This window comes from Equus caballus, chromosome 14, assembly GCF_041296265.1.
Source record: "Equus caballus isolate H_3958 breed thoroughbred chromosome 14, TB-T2T, whole genome shotgun sequence".
Lineage (NCBI taxonomy): Eukaryota > Metazoa > Chordata > Mammalia > Perissodactyla > Equidae > Equus > Equus caballus.
Window position 1 is genome coordinate 85,020,314 of NC_091697.1, and position 15,511 is coordinate 85,035,824.

General features: G+C 34.1%; 1 long non-coding RNA gene across 1 annotated transcript in view; it reads right to left on the reverse strand.

Moving 5' to 3' along the window:
* The window catches only part of LOC138917326 (uncharacterized), an 82,585-nt gene that overhangs the window by 45,628 nt on the left and 21,446 nt on the right, over nucleotides 1–15,511 (reverse strand). Inside the window, exon 2 of the long non-coding RNA XR_011425161.1 lies at nucleotides 12,645–12,800. This is a non-coding gene — a long non-coding RNA (uncharacterized lncRNA). The remainder of the gene's footprint in view (nucleotides 1–12,644; nucleotides 12,801–15,511) is intronic.

Consider the following 15,511-nt stretch of genomic DNA (forward strand, 5'->3'; position numbering starts at 1 on the left):
CTAATCTTCCCAACAAAACTGTTGACTAAATGATGGTTAAATTGATGCTGAGATAGACATAGTAACAAGTCTAAAAGAATAGAGCTTTTAAAAGATGATATTGGGATTATATACACATTTTGCCATATGATAATGATAATTCATAATCAGTTCCCTAGACCATATTAATTATGGAAATATAAGATACATTTATATGCAGAGCTCAAATGGACAGGATAATTTCACTGTGTAACCATAATGTTAGATAACATTTATATAGTAAATCTTACTGTATTTTGGCCAAAATACTTTATAGATAAAATGTATATCTCCATAATCATGTATTTATAAGCTCTATTGATTACAGAGTTAGAATAGATATATTTGCAGTGCCAATGGTTATCTCCAGGAATAGGCATAGCAAAAGTTTTAACATTTTTAGCTCACTTAAATTTTAAATATATGAAAGAGTTATCTTAGTGTAGTATTGATATAATAACTCATGTTATAATAATACAACTTAAAAGTCATACATATTTTTGAAGCATGAATGTAGCAAGTTGCCAAAATCATAATAATCTCTGTGACTGGAGGACAAAATAATTTGGATTAGTAACCCATACATCATGAAATATACCCAGCACTTAGTCTGATTCGTAAATAAATTCCTCTCTTAGAATGTTCTATGTCATTGCTATAAATTTATAGCTCTTTCTGAATTTATAATTATCAGATAATGAAATAAAACTAACTGGATTTGGATTATTTTGGTAGCATTTTACCACAACGAGGTCAAAAATTTTGTAGAAGCTTTTTAAATTGATGTAATCTAACTGGAAATATTAAAATTAGAATTTTAGGTTTTGATAAGATATATGGAAACTGAAATACAGAAAGGCTTATATTATTTTTAAAAACACATCTAGCACACAATTTTAGAATTAAAAAAGGAGATGAATTATATTTCTACTGAAAATACTATGAAAAAATATACTGATAATGTTTAGATCCAGGGCCATAAATTCATAATTCACACAATATATGTGGCCATGCTGGGGCCGGCCCGGTGGCCGAGTGGTTAAGTTCGCGTGCTCCGCTTCGGTGGCCCAGAGTTTTACCAGTTCAGATCCTGGACACGGACCTGGCACTGCTTGTCAAGCCATGCTGAGACAGCATCTCACATAGCACAACTGGAAGGACCTACAACTAGAATATACAACTATGTACTGGGGGGCTTTGGGGTGAAGACGAAGAAAAAAAAAGGAAGAAGAAGATTGGCAACAGGTGCCAATCTTTAAAAAAAAAAAAATGTGGCCATACCTATTCAGGTTCACTCGAAGATTCTACAAATATTCATTCTCCCAGTCTTTAAAAAACTTCAGAATCTACTAAAACTATCTGTGGTAGAATTGCTAGAAGCTTTCTATAGCTTTTGACTTGAAAATATGCTGAATTTTAGACTTTAAGACATATCCTATGTACACCTACAAATTGCCTGATTGTTGGCATGGCAAAGGATATAATACTAGCCACTTCTCTGCAGATGCTAAGCCTGAGAAGTTTTTTCCACCCATTGTTGATTTCACAAGGCAATGTATGCTCAAAGTTCCATTCAGACTAAATATTATCACTAGTCTATTTTATAAAAATAAACATAATGCCAAGTACTAGCAGCTACTTGTAGGGTTAGGCCCTTCTCATAACAACATAGCACTACAATCTTTATTCTTAAAAATACCTGTCATGGATATAGAAAACTCTATGCCTTCCTTTCTAAAAACCCTCTGAATGACTAATGGCCTAACATTGGTTTATATCAAGACTTTCACTTTCAAATGCTTCCATAAGACTGGCAGGTTAATAGTAATGCAAATAAGTGAAGCAGCTAGCTGTTAGAGAACATGGGGAAAGAGGAGTGGGTGTGGGTGATCCTGGCAAGTTGAAGAGTTAATTCTTTATTAAACGGGGATATCAGCATTCTACTCCAGTCAATTTTGTTACTGAGAGGATTTGGAGACCCACATTAGCTGTGAACTTTCTTGATTTTTCTAATACAGAGTAGAACTCACAAAGTATACCTATAGGCCACTAGTTTGCAAACCTTGATTTATATCCCGTCAGTTAAGAATAAAAATACTAAGATGCTCATCGTCATCTCCAAATTGAATCCACAGATTTGAAACTAGGAACAAGGGGAAAGGTGGAAGGAGACACAATCATTTTCTTATTTCAGCATGTTAGAATTATTTGTATTCTATTGGACTCTCTGCAATTAAAATCTCAAAGAATGTTTTTTTTTAAAGAAATGATTAATGCCTGAACATCTGGTAAGTATTAGACATTTTACCTCTTTTAACAAGATTTTTGCTTATGTTGTTGAATTCCGTGGTCAGTTTCCTCTTGTATCGAGTTATCATTTTTGGGGACAATTGAGAAAATAAATAGCTCTGAGAGGACTCTTAACATAGAGTTGGGCTTAGGATGGTCCTCTCAGGGACAGAACACAAATACAATATAACCTCCCTGTAGGCTTTTATCTAATTAGAGCAGCAAATTCGGTTTGCCATTTGCTGCCTTGGGAACAAAACAAACAGAGATATGCTGATACAGGATGAGCATCTTTATTTTCCCAGTGTGTGACAAAGGGAAGCAACTGCTAGGCTATATGGTTTCTCTGCCCATCAATTTGATAACAACACATTCAGCTGGTTATACTGGAGAACCATGGAAGACCCTGAAGTATTAAATATCTTCAAATGTACTCATAGAAACTTAGACAAGGAAAAGATTTAAAGTCACCCTCCAGAGACAACTATGCTTTTTCACCTTCAAAGGTAATTTTCTTGATACTAACACTAAGATTATTACATTAAGTTAGGCTTTAGGCGTTTGCTTTTTCTAAATGCATGGCATATTGAGTCAAAAAACAACTAAAACAATGAGAGAAAGAAAGGGAGAGGGAAAAAAAGAAAGAGTGCAAGACAAGAGAAAGAAGAAAAGAATAGAGAGAAAGACAGAAAGGAGATTGAGTAATTCATCACATAATTTTATTGAAAACCCATTCTTTACAAAGCACTCTGTTAGGCATGATTAAATGTTATCCTGTAAGATTCCCTGTTATGGAATGAATATAGCCTAAGTTACAGGATAAACTTTTAAGTAATAATGAATATCTTTGTGTGGGTCAAGCTATGTAGATTATTTGGGGACTCCTCTTCTGAAAGTAATGTATATACCCAGTACCTGTCACTGTTAATTATTTCTGTGGAAAGGAAAAACATATATAATCTTATAATAATGGGAGTGAAAATTTATCATATTGCCACAAAGGAAAACTGACTGGTAATGAAGACTACTAAGTACAAATTATTAGCCACATTCCATGGACTCAAAATGTTCTTTCCATAAATGCATTATGGTGGAAATTGATTATACACTCCCATTTTCAGACCTATAAAAAGAACACAAAAACATTAACCTATGTACACATTGAAATTTTTTCTTTATACATTTAGGTCTGATAAATGTATTTATAGTACCAAAAATAATACCTAGTATCAATGTTTAGTACTAGAATCTTCTTTATTGATAATGCATTGGAGATATCATGAGAACAGTACATGCCTTGTGATTCCTATAAGGTCACATGGACCTGGGTTTGGCCTACTATTTAGCTACTACAGTGATGTGTTAAATAAGCTTGGGGCTATAGGAAGAGACAGATTTGAAATGTTAAAAACATAGTTGAAGTTTTTTATTTATGAAGCCCTCATTTTATAACTTTAGCAGTAATTGGATGTTGTTGGGACTGGAATGTTAATGTAGCATTTATTAGAATTAGATTTGCATGCACTATGCTTTAATGTTATTAAAAGATGAAACACAATAATTTAGAAATTGTTGGACAAATAATAAAATTCCTTTCTTTTCAGTTCTTTCCCAGTCTTGACATATGATCAAATGCTTTATGTGGCTATTTGATGCAGCATTATCGACTTCTAAACGCATTTTACCTCTGGGATCATAAAGCAAGCACATTTACCTATTTTAGGTAAATTTGCCTGCATTCCCTGTTAAGTTGAACACCTCTTTTTTACTAGTCAGATGTAAACTGATACCAAGCATCTCTGTTAAAGTGTATATGCTTATCAGGCTATATATTGCTGTTTCAATACACAGTCATGGAGCCTGCCATAGAGCAGTCTGCAAGTTTTACTCATGTGTTACTGTGTCAGTAAATACTTTAAGCACATTCACATACCCACCACAATACCACTATATAAAATGGACGTTATAAAACCAAATATAAATTTAGGAATTAAAATTCTTAAGCCATAACTGAAATAAAATTTCTTGAATTAATTTAATTTAATTACAGTAAAAAACTTTTCTCTGATTAGACATGATGATATATGTGTCATTTTATGAATCTGGTTTATTATTTTATGGTACAGTAATTCTAAGATTTAGTTCCAAATTTAGTTTATCTCTATATCTCATTTTAATGGCTGTCATAACTAAAAAGAATACTTCACAAAAATAACAGATCCAAATGGAAGAAACGTATCCTTGGCTGTGTAACTAAATCACAATACTCAGTTTTTAATTCCATCCTCCAGTTATGCAAAAATTTTTCTCAAAATTTAGTTAGTATCTTTTCTTAAAATTAAATTTTAGAACTTATAATTCAATTTGAAGTCAATGAATTTAATGGTTTTAATAAATGAGTTGAAAACTTAATGACACTCATCTTTTAAATATTTTTATACAAGTTAGAATATTTTATTTCTATTTTTCTATGTTTGAAGGTTGGAAATATTTTACAATTAACACAAAATATTTTTAAGAATAAAATTGTGTAATGATCAAAATACGTCCAAATATTTTTTTTTAATTTTCCCCTATACCTCATGCTAAGTACAACTAAAACTCCTGGATTTTACATATAAAATAAATGTAAGATTGTTAAAGGTGGAGAGAAAGTGGACTGGCTAGGGGCCTTGCTACCTGAGAAAAAACACAACAGAGAGTTCCTGAGTTTTCTTTTTGCATCATATATCCAAGACTTACCCTGGAAGAAGGTGGCAATCTGGAAACACCAATAGGTACAGATAATCTCCCTGCCAAAAGTCTGCTCTTTTTAGCAAGGGGACCAGGAAAAGGGCAGGCTAGCAAGACAAAACTTTTAGACAAAAATGCCCCTACTCCAGCCAAACACCACAGAAAGCATTGTGTTACCATCACCATCCATGCCAACCAAGGAAAAGTGGGAGCCTAGACTTCCACCTTGTGAGGCTATAATGAGGTGCCCAACATCCGCATTAGGGAAATAAGAGAGAAGGCCAAGTAGAGTGCTAGGACTTTCAGTCATGCAATATTGAGGCCATCCTCTCACATTGTCTCTGGAGAACTCATGAGGATCCTGATCCCCAGGGGTGCCCCACCTGGCGGTACCAAGGAGTGATATCAGAGGTAGTAGAGAGTGAAGATATTCACTATGGACCAATGATAATGAGATCACGCCCACGACAGTGTCAGTAGAGACTATCTGGGGAACTGGAACATCTTCTTCCACTCAGCAATGACAATGAGACCCTGCACCAAGTGTCAGCAGAGGCTGAATGGATAATGTAGACTTGTAGATCCATCCAGCAATAACAAGGTATCTTCAGAAAAAGCTAACTAACATAGAAGGCTTAAGAAAGATCCAAAGTCTCAGAACATAATATAAAAATGTTCAGGTTTCAATCAAAATCACTCCTCATACCAAGAATCAGGAACATCTCAAATGAATGAAAAAGACAATAAATAGATGCCCAAACTGAAATGACAGAGATGTTAAAATTATCTGACAAAGATTTTAAAGCAGCCATGACAATAATGCTCCAACATGGAATTACAAACACACTTGACAAAAAGGAAAAAATAGAAAGTTCTAGGAAAAAAACAAAGAAATAAAAGATATAAAGAAGAGTCACATGGAAATAGTAGAACAGAAAAATACAATAATTGAAATAAAAAGCTCAACGGATGGGCTCAAGAGCAGAATGGAGAGGTCAGAGGGAAAAATCAGTACACTGGAAGATAAACAATAGAAATTACCTAACCTGAAAAACAGGGTGAAAATAGACAGGAAAAAAATGTCCTGTGTGCACACCTGACCAACGTCTCACCCCACTACAGAGGACCCACACACTCTGCCAAGGCAGATTGCCCTTTGCACATACGTCTTGCCTCTCAGAGGCAGACCCACTCTTCCTGCTGCAGAGGTCCCTCTCACCCAGCCTATGCAGGCCCACAAGTTGCCTGAGGGCCTGCTGTTGGGTAGGGCAGTCCGAGAGTGGGCTGCCTGTTTTGGCTGAACTGTATTAAGTCAGTGTCCCAGTGGGTGGGGCAGACCCCTGAGCTAACAGCTCAGGGGAAGTATTCCAATGGTGTCTGCCAGTGTCTGTGTCAGCATGCCTGTACTAGATCACATTGATGGCTGCTGCCAATATCTCAGTCTCTGGGGAGGTGGTCTCAGCCTGGGGAGGTCTTGCTTCTCACCCAAATGCACCCAGAGCCCATCAAGTCAGTCTCTTCACCAAAGGACTGTGCACCTTTCTTTCTACAGATTTTAGATTGCTTTCTGGAACAGGTGAATCTGCACATGGGCCTTTTAAGAACCGGATTTTCTTTCTCTCATGTCCAATAGCTTTCTTGGGGTGTTCCCCATTGTTGTTAACAGTCAGCAAAGCCAGATATTATGACACTTGTCTCCATTGTGAGAGTTCAAAAGCTGCTTATTCTGTCAAAGCTCTCCCACTCAGTTCCCCTGCTCCTCCAGGGAAGCCTTCGTAACTTAAGACTGCTCCTGGCCATGAAGTGCCGCAGATAAAATGCGGCTTTTTCCTCTCCAGAAAGGAATTTCTCCTCATCCACCTCAGTCAGCCCTGTCCCTTGTTGTGGGGGTTCTTTTTATCCAGCTTTCAGTTCTCTCTTAGGGGTAATTGCTCCAAAATCAGTTGTAAATTTGTTGTGTCTGTGGGAGGAGGTGAGTTCAGAGTCCTCCTATGCTGCCGTCTTGATACCGAATGATCCTTTAGGCATAAAGTGGAAGTCAAGACATTCTCAGAGGAAAGAAATAGAAAGATTTTCTCCAGAAGACCTACTCTAAAGGAATGGTTAAAAGAAATTCTTTAAATAGAAAGGAACAAAAGAAGAAAACTTGGAATATCAGGAAAGGAAAAATAAAAAGATAAGTAATTTTGTAGTAGTTTTCCCATCTCCTCTTGAGCCTTCTAAATTACATTTGATGGTTCAAGCAATAATTTAAAGACTGTCCAATATGGTTCAAAATGTATGAAGAGAAATATTTAAGATATTTGCATTAAAAATAAGAGAGGGTAAAGGGATGTAAACAGAGGTAAGATTTTGATACTTCACTAGAACTGGTAAACTGATGACATTAGTAAACTCTAATATCATATTAAACATTATATATATACATATATATATATATGTAGTGTAATACCTAGAGTAATCCTAAAAAAGCTAGACAAAGAGATTCACTCAGAAACACTACAGATAAATCAAAGTGTATATCAAGAAAATTCCTGCCACAAGAAAGCAGGAAAATAAAATAGAGAGAAATAAACAAAAAAGAACCAACAGAAAACAAAAAATGAAATTGCACACTTACCTGCTAATATATCAATAATCACATTAAAATATATGATCAAAATGCATCAATGAAAAGACAGAGATTGGCAAAGTGAATGAAAAATCATGACCCAACTATTTACTGTCTATAAAAAAACTCACTTCAAATATAACGACATAAGCAGGCTGAAAGCAAAAGGATGAAAAATATCATGAAAACATTAATTTTAAAAAGTAGTGATGGCTAAGCCAGCCCTGATGGTTTAGTGGTTAAAGTTTGGTTCACTCCACTTTGGAAGCCCAGGTTCAGTTCTCAGGCACAGAAGCATACCACTAGTCTGTCAGTATCCATGCTGTGGTGGTAGCTCACATCAAAGAACCAGAAGAATTTCTAACTATGCACAACTATGTACTGGGGCTCTCTGCAGGAAAAAGGAAGAAAAAGTAGAAAGATTGACAACAGATGTTAGCCTAGGGCAAATCTCCTGCAAAACAAAATATGTAGTAATGGGTATACAATTATCATACAAAGTAGACTTAAGAGCAAAGAAAATAACCAAAGACAGAGTGGGACATTGTATAATAATAATGCACCAAGAAGACATAGAAATCCTAAATGTATATGTACCAAACAACAGAGACGCAAAATATATGAAGCTAAAACTGATAGAATTAAAGAAAAAATAGAAAATCCATAATTACAGTGGGAGGTTTCAACACCCCTTTCACAACAATTCATAGAATAGATAGAAAACTAACAAGAATATAAAACTCAATAACACCATCAACCAACAGTTATGGAACACTCCAACCAGCAACACAAGAATACATTCTTTTCAAGTGCTCATGGAATATATACCAAGATATATCATATCCTGGGCCATAAAATAAACCACATTAAATTTTAAAGAACTGATATCAGACACAATGTGTTCTCCAACCACAGTGGAATCATATTGGAAGTCAGTAAGAAACATAAGAAGGAAATTTCCAAACTCTTAGAAACTGAACAATGCACTTCTAAATAATTGATAAGTCAGAAAGGAAGTCTCAGGGGAATCAGAAAATACATGAAACTGAATGACAATGAAAATTCAACATATCGAAATTTGTGGCATGTAACTAAAGGAGTGTTGAGAGGAAAATTTATAGCATCGTATGTTCACATTAGAAAAAAGGAAAATTCTCAAATCAATAACCTTAGTTTCCACCTTAAGAAAAAGAAGAGCAAAATAAACCCAAGGCAAGCAGAAAGAAGGAAATAATAAAGATAAGAGTAGAAATCAGTGAAATTGAAAACTGAAAAACAGTAGAGAAAATCTTTGAAACAAAGAGCTGGTTCTTTGAAAAGATCAATGAAATTGACCCACCTCTCCTAGCACGACTGATGGGGAGACAGAGAGAGGGAAAAACACGAATTTCCAATATCAGAAATGAAACAGGGGATATTATTACAGACTCTGCAGAAACCAAAAAGATAATTAGGAATACTATTGTCTTAGTCCAATTTGGTAACAAAATACCATAGAATGGGTGGCTTTAAACAATAGACACTTTTCTCACTGTTCTGAAGTCTGAGAAGTCCAAGATCAAGGCACCAGCAGATTCAGTGTCTGGCACACAACATGCACAAGGTAAATCAACAAGTAAAACGGTCAGGTATCCAGGAGATCCCATTAAGTCCTCTTAAGTAATTTCAACATGCATAAAAAATGCATAGTTGAAGGTTTAATTTATTTGAGATATGTGTTAAGTATGTATTTTTGAAAGAACTTTGAGAATATTAGTGATTAGGAAAACTCAGTAGATGAGAATGTTATTAACTCTGAGGAGCCTCAAGTAATTTTTTGAGAGTGCACACTTACCTGGAAAGTACATGCTAGGAAAGGATAATCTACCATATACTTCATTTTTGTCTTCATTTTCCTTAGACCAGAAATAACATATTTATCTAGTTCACAAATTGAGTTGAATTTTACAAGTCAAGAGAAAATATCTTCATCACCCCTTAGTGAACGCTAAGCTTTAAACATAATGAGGATAAAGTTAAGCCCAACAATTGGATTGATTGGTTGTTTTGTTACCCAATGGGATTGGATTGACCCCTCTACTCATGCTAGGTGTTGAGCTAAGTGAGAGCGTGCAGGCAGAGTAGGAGCTAAACGAGTCTGTAACCTGAAAAAGTATTTAATGCAGAGTGTAAATCTTGCACCCAAGTATTTACTGAGAAAACCAGGAGGGTGTTGATGCAGAGGAGAACTGTCTGCCACCTAATACTGCAAAAGGTCTTCTAGCACTAACTACCTCATGTTGCAGTCAAGGATCCTGATTCAAACTATCGATTGTTGTTAAGCAACCACTCTGTAAGATAGGAAAAGCAAATATCTATTTTATATAAGAGGAAACTGAGTCAACAGAAAATCAGAGTTTTGTCTAAGGTCAAATATTGATTTACTTCTAGAGTCATGATTGAAATGAGCTTTCTGCACTCCCAGCTCACCATTCTTTCTTTCACATTATGTTTAATATCAATAGATATGATGACAGTCATATGATGAACCTATGTTTTTGCTCAAATGATTAAATTAATGTAAAATTTGTGTATAGTGTAAATATTTTTCTTTGTTGAAATGAAAGATACTGGCCTAAATAATGATGACCCTGACTTTTTGTTATAATTATTCCTTTATAGTAGACATGATTTAGCTTATTACTCAGCATAATAAGCAGACCATTAAATATTGTACATAAGTGAATTTAAATAAATTGTTATTTATATATGTTTCATTGGGCTAGTTAATTAGCTATATTAACAAAGAAAATTTGTAATAATGGTTAAGGAGAATGTATGTAACCTAATTCTTCACCATGAATATTTAACTGATGTTTTAATCAAATATTTTGATTTAATGACAAAAATAATTCAGGGTAAATGTATAATTATTTTATAAATAAACAGGTAAAAATTAAATATGATTTTAAGTGTCTTGTTTTAAAAATATGTAATTGAGTGGACTTCTGATTAGTTTTTGTATTAAAAAATACACTCAAATGTACAAAGAAATGACAGAAAGCAAATGAACAGAAAACAATAAGAGAAGAACCTGCAGATACTTGAAAATTTATGGAAAGAATGCTGTGAAATGGGTTGTAGGATGAGAAATCCACAGTTTTCTCATTATTGATCCTACCCAAATTTAGGTAGGTGAAGAGAGGACAGGACGTGAAAAACACTTCAATTATTAGAGAAAAGATTCTAAGGACCTTCATCTTTTAGCGTCGTAGGTTGCACATAATATCATTCAATCAATAAACTGTTTTATCAACTCTCTTAGCATGAAACCTTCAAATGATGTTTTTTTTTGAGGAAGATTAGCCCTGAGCTAACATCTGCTGCCAATCCTCCTCTTTTTGCTGAGGAAGACTGGCCCTGAGCTCACATCCATTCCCATCTTCCTCTACTTCATTTGTGGGACGCCAGTCACAGCGTGGCTTGCCAAGCAGCACTATGTCTGTACCCAGGATCCGCACCAGTGAACCCGGGACCACTGAAGCAGAATGTGCGAGCTTAACCACTGCACCACAGGGCCAGGCCCACTTTCAACTGATTTTTTAAAAAATAAATAAAATAAAAAATGAATTGATTGTATAAATAGTGTAAATTTCTGATAAAGGAGCACCAAGTTGAGTTGAACTGAAACATCTCAATTAATGAAAAAAAAAAACACAATAGCTTACTGAAATACTGGAAAATCATTGCAGACTATAGAATATCTTGTCCAACCAGCCCCAGATTAGGTACTGTGGACAACTTAAAAAACTAATGTGTTATAGAATAAGTTAGAGAAAAGATTAGGTTTTTCTCACAGTTAAAATAAGGGCACTGAAAAATGTTTTGTAGCTAAGTAGAGTAATTATTATAAAAAGTAACCCTTAAGTTTACCTAAACTCTTTCTGAAACATGTATCTTCCTTTTGAATTTATTTTGAGATGTTTTTTGTGTATGTTTGGTTATTCTTGTTTTGATACCTCAATTACTTCCTATCATTCCTGTTTCAATATAAGATATCCAATATCAATTTATTTTGACATATTGTTTTTCATATGGTGAGACAAAACTGAAAACATATTAAAGAGGGTGAATATTGGGGCCAGCCTGGTGGTGCAGTGGTTAAGTTCCCACGTTCCTCTTCTCCGTGGCCCGGGGTTCACCGGTTTGGATCCCAGTTGCAGACATGGCACCACTTGGCGTCCCACATATAAAGTAGAGGAAGATGGGCACAGATGTTAGCTCAGGGTCAGGATTCCTCAGCAAAAAGAGGAGGATTGGCAGTAGTTAGGTCAGGGCTAATCTTCCTCAAAAAAAAAAAGGGCGAATATTAATTTAAGGAATACTTTTTGGTGATCCTCTTTATACTTTTTCATTTAAACTAACCAAATTATATAAAAATATTTCTACTTTAGAAAGTCACCTCTGAATAATCTATTCCCAACTATTAGGAGAAAGTGTTAAGCTCTATATTATCTTGTTGTTCAGCACATCATCTTTTTGTTAATGATGCTGTGTAAAGCTATGATGCTATTTATTGATGCTGTGTAACGTTGGAGTTTTATTTTCCTCAACTCTCATTGGCAGAAATTTTCTTTACCCATTTAAGCCTATTTTTTTTTATCATTAATTGAGAAGTAAAGAGAAACTACAAAATATTGCAATATTGATTACGCAGTTTTCCTAAGTTGTATTATACATATTAGTGGAATATTTCAGACACTTTGTGAGAAATTACCAGGGTTTCTTAACCAGATTTTTATGGATAGAATTAACAGATTACGAAACGCAGATGAGAAAAATATTACATCTTTATTTTTACTAATTTCTAATTAAAAACTAGCATTTTGTTTAATTATAAATGTAGACAACAAACCATGGCAGTGTTAGAAGTACCTGTGTCTTCTGTATCACGTGATTGTGGCAGATATCTCCAAATGCTATGTCTGAACATCATATATTCACAATGCTTTACCTCATCGAAATCTTCCGCTCTTCAGATACTAATGCCTTGTCGAGTAGGCGGGGCTACTGTTGAGCAACTCCTCATCTAGAGCATCTTCCACAATTCCAGGTTCTCACATTAAAGATCCAGGTGTCTAGGTTTCTTTCCTCTATTCTGTCTCTTCCTCTGTTAATTGATATGTAGAAAAAGATGAGTCATTGTCTTTGCATATCAATTTTTTTCAAGCCTGGATAGTTCAAATGAGGACTACTCTTACTCTTTGTAAGAAATTTTGTAACATGGATGGCTATGGCTGCTACAAATATAGACTGGGAGAATTCAAATATGTCTAACTGTTGAGAAAACTCTTTATTTTTAAGTTAATACTCTGTGCATTTGGGTTTATTTTTTCAACTTTATTGAGGATGATTGACAAATAATCAGTGTGCATATTTAAGGTGTACTTTGTGATGTTTTGATATACGTATATATAGTGAAATGATGCCCCCGATCAAACTAATCTACCTATCCATCACCACACATATTTACCTTTTGTGTGTGTGTGTGTGTGTATGTGTGTGTGGTGAGAACTATATTTAATAATAATGTATTGTACACTTGAAATGTTCTAAAAAATATATCTTGAGAAAATTCTTTTTGAGTTTTCTTTAAAGTAACAAAAATGTTTTGCTAACAGATTGGCTATGATATGAATTATTTATCTTGCTGGAAGTTCTAAGGGTTCCTTATATTTTAGTCCTGGCTCCCCTTTTTGTTCACCATCTATGTTATGAAATAAAGGATTTCATATTCAACATAATATAGAAATATTGTCTTTGTATTATAATTTTGTGAAAATATTACACATTTAAAAAATAACTTTGTAAAAGAATCTCCAAAGGATATCAAAAATCAAAATTATTATTTATAGGAAGTCCCAAAACATATTTCTTTGCCCAACCCCTCCATCCTAACAATACAATTTCACTTATGTTGAGCCTTATGTGGCTTTTGTCAGTGTTACATAATTTTGGAAAGAATAATGTAACTAAATGCGGGTCATCTTATCTAAATATCACCAGCTGTGTACTTAACAACCTCAGTTTCAAGGAGGCAAGAATAATGAAAAATGCATTGAAATGATAAAACTATTCTGGAAAGTAATACTATTAGAAGACTATTTGAACGAGTTAATCATTTTGAAATCTCGATGCAATGTGGTTGATATAATAAATAACAAAAGATGAAAGAATATGATACAGTGATAAATGATAATATGTTCGGAATTTTAAAAGATACAGGGAAATAACAAGATTTTCCCAAAGTTTGAGCTTTAAGCATATATAGGTTTTATTGGGTCTGATTAAAATATATTGAACTATTATTCTGATATAAGGGCCTGCTGTTTACTTTAAGACAGCTCTTTAAGAGTAAGAAGCATAAGGTTGACATCTAATAACCATCCATCAAGTTCTAATGTGACTATCATTAAAACAGACTTACTTTTTCGTATATGTGGGTTAATGATTCAATTAGTTTCAATTACCAAAGCCTGTCAGGCAACCAATCAAACGTGTGGGAAGGACATTCTTATTTCATTCCTAAAAATTTTATCTAGGAGTCAGGGCTCAAAGGAAAAAATTTAGTTTGTTCAGATCCTAGGTAAGCAAAATGATACAATGCATATATAAATACTGAAGAGAGTATAGATTCCCAACATTATTTGGCATATTTGATAATGCACTAGTAGATTACTTAGCATAATGCAAGACTAATTCTTTCAAATTATTGATGAGATAAAAGACCAATGGTATAAAGGAAATAAGAGTTGGATCAGAAAACAGAAGAATGAAGTTCCAATCTCAGCTCTGTTTAACTCTGCGACAAGGACAAGTGCATTTAGGATCAGTATATTTACCTCTCTGGACTTTGGTTCACTCAAAGAGAGAGAGAGATTGTGTGTGTGTGTGTGTGTGTGTGTGTGTGTGTGTGTGATATAATAAATGTGTTCTTATTCTTTTTCCATCAATGTCCTCTTAAAGTATCTGATAAAAAATATTTAGGCTATCTATCTAAATAAATGCATCTATGCAGACGTACATTTTGCCTATAATTTTAATAATTTAAGGATACCCAGAAGATCACTGACATGGAACAAAAATTTTTAAAAAATCCCTGAGCTAAATTGTAACATCTTTTCCAATTGGAGGCTCATAGTTCTTCTTTGTCAAGTTCTAATGTAAATTTATTAATCATAACTCACAATTTCAGTCAGATATGCCAGATCCAGGAGTGACCTAAGTCTATTCCATGTACAGAAATCTTTAAATAGTGACTTTATCTATAATCAGAATCCCATCATAGAGCTAATGGTGCCGGAATTCTTCTTTCAGGACCCAAGAATAATGGCAGCATTTGAAAGAATAAGTCAATTCGTTAGTTATAGAAAGCATATAGACTGGCTTCCATGAATGAAAATATCAACATTAGAAGTACTTGGTAGAATCTATACTTGTTGAGAATTACTGAAAGCTCAAGTATTTCTTCATGTATTAGACATTTTTAAAGAAATCAGTATATAATGATCATACTCAGTTTATACAAAAAGGTCAACAATTAGAATCCAATATAATAATCTTTAAACCACTGTGATGTTATCAGCTGCTTTGAACATGATAGTGTTTAGAATGATGTAGAATATTTCTCTCATTATGATAGCCAAAAATTGTATTTCTGGTATGTGTTTCCACTTATATACAAGAATATCAGTTTCATTTTTCCCTAATCATATCTCCTAGGTTATATTAGTATTGAGAGTTGCAGTACAAAGGTGAATAATAAATTCCAGAGGAAGATGTTTTCCTTTTAAGAAAAGGCATATGTGCATGCACACAACC